Consider the following 8,612-nt stretch of genomic DNA (forward strand, 5'->3'; position numbering starts at 1 on the left):
GGCTGGTACCTGGCTTGTAGGAAGACCATATGCCCTTTACCCACCCAACATCCTGGCCCATATCAATTCACAGGAAGCACTCATACTTTCTCTGATCAAAAGAACTCTGAGAACATAGTTAATTTTTTCAAGCAGAAAAAAATTTTTTTTCTTAAAAATCTTGAATCTCTTCTTTCAAAATTATGATATGAGTAAAAGATTTAAAAGTCATCTAACAGTTTTATTCCATCTAGTTTGATATTTCTGTGTGGGAGTATCAATCTAGAATAAAATAGCTATTATCTTCATGCCTCAACTGCAATTGAGACACGAGTCCCATTTAAATCCCCTAATATAGACCCGTGGAAAAATTCGGAGAAAACAAGACTGCATATCTGCTCAGCCACATAAGTAGTTGGTGGATGGAGCTTATAGCTTTTCAAGTTTGAAAGATTTTTTAATATAATGTGGAGAAAATTGATGAAATAAATAGTATTTCTAAACTTCTGTTCATCAAAACTATGCTTAACTAAAACTCAAACTTTAAAAAATTAGATTGCTTAAAACTCTAAGCATATTTAACACCAAAGGCATTAATATATTTCATGTGATACTTTTTATTTCTAACTTTGAGATGAATGCATGTTCTGCTTGTTATACAAAGCTTGGAAAAGACTGAAGAGTGTGCTATTGGTAAATTTCTCCACAAAGAGAAAACTGAATAAGATGATGAATTGCCAAAACCTTCTAAATCTGACTCTGAGTTTTCACTGACCAAGGAGTGTATGAAACCCAAAAATCATATTTAGAGGACCTGCCTGTTCATTGTAGCACAACCATTTCAGGGATGTGGACCCAAGCATTGTAGAACCTGCCTCTTAATTCGTGGTGGCCACACTTTTCCTCTTTTGTCTCAGCTAGGAAGACAGCCATGTAGAACACTGACCTTCTTCTGCCACCTCTTGGACACTTTTGTGCTGAGTGAATCACAGAGATGTTCTCCCACCTACCATGGTTCAGCTAATGGAGACCTTCACAGAGTCTGCCAAAGTAAAAATGCTTACCATCTTGCTATTTCAACTACACCACTGTACTATAAGGTCTTACATCTTCTGGGGACAGTCCCTGTGAGATTGTATTAGCCCATTTTCTTTCTATTCCTGAGAACTACAGACTAGATAATTTATAAAGAATAGCAGTTTATTTCGCTCATAGCTATGGAGGCTATAAAGCTCCAAGCATGGCTATAGTAACAGCTTGGCCCCCATTCTGGACCTTCCTGCTATATCCTAGCATAGTAACTAACATCACACAGTGAGACGGAGCAAGCGTGTTGGAAAGAGATCGCTTTTATAACTCCTGAAATAACTCACTGATCTGTTAATCCATCTGTGGAGTAATCTATTGCATGAAGGCAAAATCTTTGTTACCAAATCCAGCTGATCCTACTCCTGATGGCCTACAAGGGAGGTTAAATTTTAGCATGGATTTTGGTGGGGATATTCAAAACACAGCACAGGGAACCTGGCACCTCCTCAGTATTGAAGAGACTTTTCAAAACTGGACCTCTGTCCACCTGCACCCACTAAACCACACAACCCCAACCTTGGCTTCCTGAGCAGTGCAGGCTCATCTGTTCCAGACAGCAAGAATTTGTGAACCTACTGACTCTCACTGGGATATAAAAAGAAGCTTCAAGGACCCAACATCTCACTAAGAAAACTCATTTTCCTCTTCCATGGTAAGACTATATCTGAGAAAGCATGACCTAGTTAAGTATGTTGGTTTGCTTCATTAATTTTTCAAAATAATGCCTTGTTATCAGAATAAATAAGAAAATCAAAATAATACACAATCTCATCTCCAGAAATTAATGAATTAAAATATGTATTATACAAAGAGATAAAACTAGTTGGTAGAACATATTCCTTTGACAAAATTATATATAAGATGCCTTTACATACAGGTAAAAAAATGAAACTAAAAATGGCAGAGTTATGCTATTGAAGTAAAAAATGCAAATTCAAAAACTAGTGTCATTTTACTTTTCACCTATTAAATTAGTGACAAACAACACATACTCTAGACAGAATTAAACTTCCAAGAAGGTGGAACAAATGTTCTTTTCCCTATTCCTCCTGCATAGTACAACTAAGAATCCTGGGTGGTACATTTCAGGCAAATTGCATAGATTCTGAAGGTGGAAAGAGGAAGCCAGTGATCATAGTGGCTTTGTAGTACAGTTTCAAATTGGGAATTGTTATACCCACTACCATATCTCTGTTGCCTAGGATGGCTTTTGCTATTCTAGGTCTCTTTTGATTCCAAATGAATTTTTGGATTCTTTTTTCTAGTTCTGTGAAATATAGTGTTGGAATTTCAATTGGCATTGCAATAAATCTGTATAGCAGTTTTGCTAGTATGACCATTTTCACTATGTTGATTCTTCCTTCCCAGCAGCAGGGGATATCTTTCAAATTTTCTTATATCCTCTTGGATCTCTTTTCTCAGAATGCTGTAATTTTCAGTGTAGAGGTCTTTTGCTTCTTTTGTTATATTGATTCATAGATACTTCATTTTTTTGGATGCTGCTCCTCAGACAAAGGACTATTATGTAGAATATATAAAGAACTCAAAACAATCAGCCCCCCCAAATATAAAGACCCAATCCAAAAATGAGCATCTGCAATGAACAGACATTTCTCAGACAAAGAAGTAAAAACAACAAGTAAATATATGAAAAAAATATTCCACATCACTGGTCATTTGAGAGATGCAAATGAAAATAACATTAAGATTCCACCTCACCCCACGAAGAATGGCTGCTATCAAGAAATCACACAATAACAAATGTTGGTGGGGTTGTGGGGAGAAAGGAACCCTTCCTTCTCCATTGTTGGAGTGCAGACTGGTGCAGCCACTATGGAAATCAATATGGAGATACCTCAAAGAGCTGGTATTAGAGGTTCCATATGAACCAGGCATCCCTCTGCTATGTATCTTTCCAAAAGGATTAAAAGAATCATATCACAGAGATATATGTGCACCTATGTTTATAATGGTACAGTTTGTAATAGCTAAAACTTGGAAACAGCCCATTTGCCCATCTGTTGGATATTGGATAAACAAGATGTTGGTTTTCTATAAAATGGAATATTACTCAGCCATAAAGAATGATAAATTAGAGTCATTCATAGGAAAATGTAAACATTTTGAGGATATACCCTAAGTGAAATAAATAAGTCACACATGTATAAATACCAAATAGTTTCTCTGGTGTGAATAAACTATAATAAATAGTACATAAGGTCCTAATGAGATAAAGGACAATGTGAAGTAGAAAGAAAGGAGCTAAAGGTGTAGGGAAAGTGGGAAGGGTAGTGGAAAACTAAAAAGGGAAAAGAAAAACATATGAGAAAAATGGAAATGAAATGTTTGTAAAGGGGGAGGGGAGGGGAGTGAAGGGAGGGCGGGGACAAGGGGAAAAAATGAGAACCAAGACCTGTCATGTAAAGGTACAAGATCCTAATGATGAATATAACTGTACTGTATTCATAAAATGTACCAATAAACTCAATGAGGGAAAAAACTCTATTAAATGTTTTTTGCAGCAGGATAAATGAATGTGAAAATAGAATTTCAGATATAGAAGATAGGATTGCAGTCAGTGACCCTGAAAAGAGAAATCTCTTAAAATCCTAAGGGATTATGAGAAATAGATCCAACAACTCCTAGATGATGCAAAGAAGAATAACATAAGACTGATAGGAATCCATGAAGTAGCAGGAGAAAGTACAAATCACTTTAAAAAGCTGTTCACAGAATTAATGACAGAAAACTTACCAAACCGAGGGGAAGAATTTGACATACAGAAAAGTGAGGCATATAGGACTCCAACTAGCCATGATAAAAAAAAAATCTACACCTAGACATATAATAATCAAGATCCCAGAAACCCAACAGAAGAACAAAATACTACAAGCAGTAAGAGAAAAGAAACAAATCACATGCAAAGGAAGGTCCATCAGAATCACAGCAGACTTTTCAACACAAACCCTCAGGTCAAGGAGAGTCTGGTGTGAGGTATTTCAAGTCCTAAAAGAAAACAACCTCCAACCTAGACTGATGTATCCTGAAAACTCTCTTTCAAAATGGATGGGGAAATAAGATACTGCCATGACAAAGAACACCTGAGAAACTTCATGAATACCAAACCAGCACTACAAACCATTCTAAACAATAACCTAGAAAAAGGTAATGAAGGTCAAAACACCATGAGGAAACACCCGCTTTGCCCATCAGTTGGAGACTGGATAAAGAAGATGTGGTTTTTCTATAAAATGGAATACTACTCAGCCATGGGGAATAAGGGAAAAGAAAAAAATGTGAGAAAATGAAAAAATTGAATTAAAGTGTTGTAAATGCGGAGGGGAGGAGAAGGTGAAGGGAGGGTAGGGACAAGGGGAAAAAATGAGAACCAAGACCTGTCATATCAAGGTACAAGATCCCAGTAATGAATGTAACTGTACTGTATACCTAGAATGTACCAATAAACTTAATTTTAAAAATGAGAAATTAGAGTCATTCATAGGAAAGTGGATGCATATTGAAGTTATACTCTTAAGTGAAATAAATAAGTCACACATGTGTAAATACCAAATAGTTTCTCTGGTGTGAAAAAGTATAATTGTAAATAGGATCCTAATTGTATAATTGACAGTGTGTAATAGGAAGAAAAGGGGAAGTGGGAAGGGTAGGGGAAAGGAAATAAGGGAAAAGAAAAAATGTGAGAAAATGAAAACAAGTGGAAATAAAGTCTTTGTAAATAGGGAAGGGAGGAGGGGGTGAAGGGAGGGAAGGGGTATGGGGAAAAAATGAGAACCAAGACCTGGCATGTAAAGGTACAACATCCCAATGATGAATGTAACCATACTGTACACCTAAAATGTACCCATAAACTCAATGAGGAAAAAAAAAGAAAGAATAAAGTGAAAGGAAATGTTCTACTTGCTTTTCAAATTTTTCATCTTATGTAGCAGCAGAAATCAAAATTCTAATATTGATGGAGCAATAGACACACAGATAAACGTAACAGGAAAGAGATCCCAGAAACAGCCCTCTATGTACAGACCACTGATTTTGACAGTGATGAAAAGTTACTCATAGAGGAAGAATATTCTTTTCAAAAGTCAGTGTTAGGGGGGCTGGGCTGGGGAGTTAGCCCAGTGATTCCACCACGTGACTTGCAAGTGCAAGGACCTGAGTTTGATCCCCAGTACCCCTCCAAAAAAAAATCAGTGCTAGGACTGTTGGATACTTGTAGTGTAAGTAAATGCATAAATCTCAACCTAAAGTCATACTTTATATAAAATTAACTCAAGATCAACAATACACTTAATTAAAAGCATAAAATTGTTAAACTGGGTAAATTTTTCAGGACCTAGAAGACTTGTAAAGCATTCTTAAATCTGATACCAAAAAAAAATCTGTAAAAGAAAAATAATAAATGCATTGGAAATCATCAAAGTTAAAAGTTTCAATTTGCAGAAGATCCTAATAAAACAATGCAAAGAAAAGCTATGGTTTGAGGAAACTATATTCTGAAGTACTTATCTGATAAAGGACTCATATCTAGAACATGCAAAAACTCCCAAATTTTTAATATTTTTAAAAATTTATATAATCAGAAAAGAGGCCAAAAAAGGAAAAGATATTACACAGAAGGAAAAAACATGTGTCAGCCTGTTTTATAAATGTGTCAAAGATGGTCTCTGGGTTTCGACCTCTAGGTTGTTTATTTCTTCAAGGCAAGCAAAGACCTATTAATTCATGATTCTGCTGCCACAAAACTCAAATTATCATAAACATAGCGCAAAGAGCAGATTTCAGCCATTTAGAGCTTGTCTATTTAGTCAGAGAAAGCTCATTTAATATCCAGTGACCATTGACAAGCTAGAACCTAGACCCCAAATTTGTATGAGTGTGTAAGGAGAATTCTATGACCCTAACTCCTTGCTGTAATACCAAACAGCATCACCTAGACATGTAAGCCCTCTCCCCAAGAGTTCCCATTCCTTCCACCTCTCCTCATGTGAAGAGGACCCATGCACTACACCAGAACATCTGGACAAACCCTGCTATAAGGTGTTCACCCTCTCATGCCACCTGGTGCAAGAACAGCCCAGTAAAGCTTGTCATGTATTGTTGCCTTTCATGGTCATATTATTTGCTCAATGAGCTCCAAATCCTTCAAACCCTCAACAGAAATACACACATGAGAAAATGTTCTCTCTCATTAGTCATTGAAAGAAATGTAAATTAAAACCATGGTAACATAGCACTACACATCTATTAGTATAGCTAAAGTAAAAAAAGTATAATACCAAATGATAGCAAAAATGTAGAAAAACTAGATCCCTCATATATCACTGGTAGGAATGTCTAATATGCAGCCATTCTAGAAAATAGATTAGCAGTTTCTTTACCATACAGTCAAGCCACTGAACTCCTAAATATTTATCCCAGAGAAATAAAGGTTTATGCCCATGAAAAACATTTGCCACAGCAACTTTATCAGAAATTTCTCAAAATTGGAAATAATGAAATATCCTTCAATAAATAAATGGTTAAACAAACTGTAATGTATCCATATCACAGAATACTGCTTAGCAATAAAAAGAAATGAATTATTAATGCTTGCAATAATGGATAGATATCGAGAACATTATGCTGAGTGAGAAAAAAAACTCAGTCTCTAAAGGACAAATGTTGCATGATTCAATTTAAATCACACTCTCAAAATGACAAAATTGAAGGGATGAAGAAGGGATTTACTATTTCTGTGAGTCAGGAATGTTGGAAAGGAAAGAACAATGAAGGATATCGCAAATAAGACCCTTTGGTGAAGGAATAATTCTATCCTTAACTGTAGTCATAGTTACTCAAATGTATAAGGACATAGAACTAACACACACATTGCACCAGTGCTAGACTTACAGTTTTTATACTATACAGTCATCCCTCAGTGTCTGTGGGACATTGATTGGTTCTGGGCCCCCTAAAGATACCAAAATCAATAGATGATCAGATCCCTTGTGTAGAATAACATAGTAGTATTCACATAGAACTACACAAATCCTCCCAAATACTTTAAATCTAGGTTACATATAATCCCTAGTACAATGTATATGCTATGTAAAGTTTTTAAATATTATTTAGGAAATAATTACAAAATTTAAAAACCTGTCCATATTCAGTACAGATAGTTTTTTCTTTCAGGTATGTGTTTTTAATCTGTGATTGGTTGAATGTGCAGACGTGTTGCCCATGTAAATAAAGGACTGACAGCTACTTTGTATAAAGAAGGTTCACGTTAGCTGGCACAAAAGAATTTCTCAAAAACCCGTTCCATTGAGCCAATTCCCCTCTGTACAACAGGCGGGCTAATGCCCACTGGACGATTGTCACTCACCTCTGTGGGATACTCCTGAGCATTCTGTCCCAGTGTTCCCACCAAATGAGTCGTCTGCTTACCGGGAGTGAGCTGTATTTGTTCCCAAACCTATTAAAGATTCTTGAACTGTTTTTCTAATTATGTAATTAAAATAAACATTTTAAAAACCAATTAAATAGGAGTGGGATAAATAAAAGAGTTGCTGTTTCTATGAAAACTAAATTGAAGGCTTTGGGCAAAAAAACAAATCACTCATGCAAAATTATGGATATTGAATTAGGTGTGGGCGAGTCAACAGTAAAAGATTCAAGGGGGGTACATTGAATAACCCTGATGGGTGCTCCATTCACATGCTTTCACAAGGACATCTAAGTTCTATAAAAGAATTCTCTTGTACAGAATTCCAAATTGGATATTTAGGATGGTGCATTATTGAGTAATTCACATGCAGGAAAGACAACACAAAATTCCCAACAGAAGACACATACAGGAAAGTCTTGACCCTGAACGAAAAGATTACCAACACATAGGTTTACATACAGACAGGTAGAATAAAATGTAGTCCTTTGTTCTGCATTTTAATTGATTAGCTACCACCCCTAAAGACAGCCATCCTCCATGTCCACAGGAGATTGAGTCCACAACCCCCATGGATTCCAAACTCTGACTTGTACAAACTCCCTGTACAAAATGGCATCCTAACTCCTGTGCACATCCTCCTGTACACTTTAAATCATGTCTAGATCACTAATGATAACTAGTACAATATAAATCCTATGTAAGTAATTAATTGCAGTATTAGAGAATAATGACAAAAATGCAATATTTTTCTAATATTTCTGACCCAGAGCTGGTTATATAGTAGAAATTTGGTGCATTGGTCACCCATAACAATGCCCTTATTTTAATTCAGAGGTTTATGTCTCTGCCCCTCTGTGTACAGTTTAGGTCCTACTGTGAATCTAAGCATTTACCTTCACTATTAGAGCTAGGTGTGTGCTGTAGAATGACAGAAGAACAGGAAACCGCAGCAGCTGGTAAGTATTCACTCCAGTGGAAGACATGAAATAAGACTGCCAGGTAGTGCCTGAAACACAGACCACTGAAACTACCCCTAACCCTTTTCTTTGTATCCACATGGTTCTTCTACTCCCTTACCAACTCCACCAACTCATCTGCA

The sequence above is a fragment of the Fukomys damarensis genome, unplaced genomic scaffold, assembly GCF_012274545.1.
Source record: "Fukomys damarensis isolate Sample0158 unplaced genomic scaffold, DMR_v1.0_HiC HiC_scaffold_9, whole genome shotgun sequence".
In the NCBI taxonomy this organism is placed as follows: Eukaryota; Metazoa; Chordata; class Mammalia; order Rodentia; family Bathyergidae; genus Fukomys; species Fukomys damarensis.